This window comes from Olea europaea, unplaced genomic scaffold, assembly GCF_002742605.1.
Source record: "Olea europaea var. sylvestris unplaced genomic scaffold, O_europaea_v1 scaffold939, whole genome shotgun sequence".
In the NCBI taxonomy this organism is placed as follows: Eukaryota; Viridiplantae; Streptophyta; class Magnoliopsida; order Lamiales; family Oleaceae; genus Olea; species Olea europaea.
In genome coordinates this window covers 123172-128026 of record NW_019267882.1, presented here as the reverse complement: position 1 = coordinate 128026, position 4855 = coordinate 123172, and the positions used below count along the sequence as shown (strand labels likewise).

The window sequence follows — 4855 nt, the reverse complement described above, 5'->3', positions numbered from 1 at the left end:
AGTCAACAGTATATCACAAAAGGTCACTGTCTTATTCCAATTTCTGATTTCCAGTTAGTGCATAAGTGTGATATGTACAGTAGATATAACACACAATTTAATGCACAATTAGTATACAATTCACTAAACATGCAATGGAATATAGAAGCACAAACTTACACACAGTAAGCTATAAAGTATAGTATATGCGATGTATGTACCTTGATTGCAATTAAACTCAGGAATTTAACACCTGAGAAAATCAACTTGAGTATTAGTACAATTTACACAGAATGTACAACTATTTGATTTAGGAAATAGAATTAGGGATCTATTTTTCACACACATAGTGAGAAAATTCAAACAGTTTTTTCAAAAAATTTATAGGTTTCTTGAACCAAAGCCCTAGTCCCCAAAGTTTCTAGACTTCTCTCAGGGAACCCTAGATAGAGGTAGAGTTAGGGGAGGTTCAGTGAAACCCAAGGTTTTGAAATTTTTTTTTTTCCAGAAACAACACCCCCTTTTAAAAATTATATGTATCAACAATCAGGTTATGCAATACTCAAGGATTATAATACACTGCAGTAACCAAGAACATCAAGAACATGTACTTCTTTCAACAAGATCACAACCCCTGACTACGGAACACAAAGAACTGCAGATTTCAGAAGGGACACCAAGGGATTTACACGGTTTTTGAACCAGCAATAACCACAAGAAAATATATAATTTTTGTTAAAACAATTTTAAAACAGAAACAGGGGGAGTAAAAATTTTTTTTCAGAAGAGATCAACACCAAAACTCGAAGGTGTAGAAGTGCACTAAATAGTGTCAAACTTCGATCGAACACTGAGTCGAATATTCCTCAACAGGAAATGTTGGCAGATCTTGAAGATCTGCCGTTTTATCTTTGGCCGGCGATTAGGGTTTTCAAACCCGTAACTAAAAATTTGAAAACCAAACAAAAATTTCCAACAGAGCTCTGATACCACTGTAGTAACAAGGATCGTTTTCGAAACAACAAAAAATCGCAAAGGACTAAGATAAAAAATGTAAATCTGAACTTAAAGCAGTAAAAACACAAAACAATTTTTCGATCGAAGCCTCGAGGTTCAGCGATTGGTTAGATCGCCTAGTCCCCGTTGAGCATCCACAAGGGAATAAGCTTGAATCCACTAAATCAAACGGCCAAATACAGCAAAAGTGTCAAGAACACACCGGAACACAAAGTTCCAATCACAGCACCACAAATCTCTCAGTACATAAACGAACTCACACAAGAGTTCAAAATTAACTCTCACTCAAAGATCTACAAACAGATCACAAGAGAAAATCTACAAATTACAGAGAGAACACGAAGGATAAAGGAGACTGCCGTCCAGAGAAAAAATGAAAAGTGTGTGTGTTGCCTAATATCTCAAACCCTAGTAACAATAATAATTGATTCACGCAAATCAGATCCAACGGTCCATATTGCACCACGTGTCGCAGATCAGGGGTAAGTTGCTATTTCAATTCACAAAACACGCTTTTATCATTTAACAACCAATTCCAAATCCTTCTCACTGTTGGGCTTGAACCGGGTCAGGTAAGTTGGGCTGGACCATCACACAGATAAAACAGCAACCCAATAACACTAACACTGGAGGATCAGAAAGTCTTGTTACATAAAATGAAAGATGACTTTAAGTTAAATTCTTCCTTGACAACTAAACTGGCTTCTGGCCAATGTCTCGATGATCAACGGTCATTATTGATTCAATTCAAGAACAGCATCATCTTCAACGAGACACTTTCTGTCAAACTGGTGACATGGAATCAGTCGGAGGATTGTCGGCATGTGATCAGTTTGGAGCTGGATCAAGAATCGATTTCGGGTGGGATTGAGAATTCAACTAGTCTTCTTGGTTTCCAGTATCTTGAGAAGCTGAATTTGGCTTACTACAGATTGCATGACATTCAGATTCCGAAGGGGATTTATAATCTTGCGAATTTGACGTACCTGAACTTATCAAATGCAGGTTTTGTTGGGCAGATTCCAATTGAGGTTTCGAGGATGACAAGGTTGGTTACTCTTGATCTGTCCATTTTCTTTTTTGACCTATATTCCTCTCCGACTTGGCCAATGAAACTTGAGAATCCCAATCTGAAAACGCTTGTTCAGAACCTTAAAGAGCTTCGAGAACTTCATCTTGATGGTGTTAGTATTTCAGCTCCAGGGAGTGAATGGTGCCAGGCCTTGTCTTCGTCTTTACCAAATCTAAGCAGTTTAAGCCTGTCTAATTGTTTTCTTTCAGGTCCTCTAGATTCTTCCTTGTCACAGCTTCAAAATCTTTCGTTTCTCAGTCTTGACGAGAACAATCTGTCCACAACAATTCCATACTCCTTTGCAAATTTCCCGAAACTGACCACTTTGAGCATGTTCTCTTGCTCTTTGCAAGGATTTTTTCCTGAAAAAATCTTCCAGCTACCCACTTTACAGAATCTGTATTTGGGGAACAATAACTTGCTCAATGGCAATTTGCCACAATTTCACTGGGGTGGATCTCTTAGAGAAATCATTCTTAGCTACACTAACTTTTCAGGTTCATTGCCTGATTCTATTGGTAACCTTGGCATGTTGTCGTGGATTGATCTGATGGATTGCAAATTCACTGGTTTACTCCCACTTTTCAATATGGCCAAGAAACTTACCCATATAGACCTCTCTAGTAATGGTCTCACCGGATCACTTTCTTCTATGCATTTTGAGGGACTTAATGATCTTGAGCATATAGACTTAAGTTATAATTCACTCAACGGGAGCATCCCCCCTGCTCTGTTTGAGCTCCCTTCACTACAGGAACTCCAACTGATTAACAATCAATTTGGTGGCCAAGTCAATGAAGCTTCGAGTACGTCCTCATCTCAATTGTATACACTCGATTTGAGTAGTAATCTTCTAGAAGGGCCTATTCCCAATTTTTTCTTTGAACTTCGAAACTTGACCTTCTCGTTCTTTCATCCAACTTCTTTAACGGCACTGTACACATGGAAAATATCCGTAACCTCCAAAACCTCAAGATTCTTAAGCTCGATCACAATCGCTTGTCAGTCAACGCAAGCATCAGCTCTTCGAGCTCATATCCATTTCCACAACTGAATAAGTTAAGCTTAGCATCCTGCAATCTAAAAAGTTTTCCTGACCTGAGAAACCAATCAAATCTGTCCTTTTTAGACCTTTCACACAACCAAATTACAGGGGACATTCCTAATTGGATTTGGGAAGTCGCAAATGGAAGTCTTACTTATTTAAATCTTTCTTACAATCTCTTACAAGATCTGCAAAAACCTTACAACATTCAATTTCTTGATTATTTAGACATTCATAACAACCAGCTCCAGGGCGATCTGCCAATCTGTCCATCCTCAGCTCTCTATGTAGATTACTGTGGGAAGAGAAGGGAGGCTGGTTCTGCAGAGGAAGGGGGAAGTTCTGCCGGGCGCCCAGGCACCAGGAGTGGGCGCCCAGGCGCCCAGTTTCTGCCTCACATGGCACCTAGGCGCCCCAAGTGTTATCTCCAGGCAGGAACCTGGCGCCTAGGCGCCCCGATAGTGTATTTATACCCGGTTTTGTGCCTCCTTTCATTAACTCAAGACCTGGGCCATTTTTTAGAGAGAAAGAAGAGAGAAAACTTGGTGAGAATTTACAAGATAGAAGCTTATTCATCTTGGGTATAAATTCAAAGTTATTTTCTTTCTTGTGGATTAACTTGAGGCTTGTTCAAGTAATCCAAACACATTGATCTTCATATATTCTATTGGAAATCATTTCTTCCTCATTTTCTTGTTCTTCAAGTGTTTTGGAAATTTTCACTTTGCCAACTTAGTTTGATCTTTGGGCATTCATTGGGAGGTGTTTTCCCAACAATTTGGTATTAGAGCTACATCCTAAATCAAGGTGGTTAAGCTTCGATTTTGTGGTGAGTTGCTTGAACTTTGTTGTGCACAAGGTGTTTGTGAAAATTCCCAAGTGAACTTTTGTGGTTTATTTTCGGTAAACAAGTGAGTAAATCATGTCTACTAGAGGAATGGTGAAGATTGGGAAGTATGAGATAGAAAAAATTCAATGGGAAGAATGATTTTTCATATAGGAGAATGCAAATGAAAAATTTGTTGATTTCTCAAAAGTTGCACAAGGCATTGGCGGGAAAGGAGAAGAAGCACATTGATATGTCAGACGAGGATTGGGAAGAGTTAGATCTTGAGGCACGAGCGTCTATCATTCTTTGCCTTGAAAGAGATGTTGCTTTCTTGGTTGATAGTGAGGTAACGGCGGCGGAGGTGTGGACAAAGTTGGAGGCGAACTTCATGACGAAGACTCTAACAAATCGGATCTACTTGAAGTCCAAATTGTATACTTGCAAGATGGATGAGAGTACACCAATCCGGGAGTACGTCAACAAGTTTGATAGGATCATATCGGACTTGAAGGACATTGATGTGGATGTAGATGATGAGGATCAAGCACTTCTACTACTTCTTTCATTGCCAAAGTCTTACGAGAACCTAGTACAAACATTGATGCTTGTGGGTGATAAACTTGTGATGGAGGACACTAGAACGTCACTTCTAGCGGATGATCTTCGAAAGATTGCAACTAGTGGCATGTCTACCATTGGTAACAAGGAGCAAGCTCAAGGATTGTTTGTAAGAGGTAGGAGCAATGTGCGACCAAAGGGCAAGGGAGAAAAATCTAGATCAAGTTCTAGACCTCTTGTGGAAAGGTCTTGTTTCAAATGTGGCGAGCTTAGGCATTTCAAGGCGAATTGTCCAAACAAAAAGGGTTGGAAGAAGAACAACAAGAACAACAACAGTGGGAAGGTGCAAGTCAAG

The 4855-nt window shown here is 39.5% G+C and overlaps 1 pseudogene; it reads left to right on the top strand.

The window, feature by feature from the left end:
- Nucleotides 1-1635: 1635 nt before the first annotated feature.
- Nucleotides 1636-3700, top strand: LOC111392548 (annotated as a pseudogene).
- The last annotated feature ends 1155 nt before the right edge of the window (nt 3701-4855 follow it).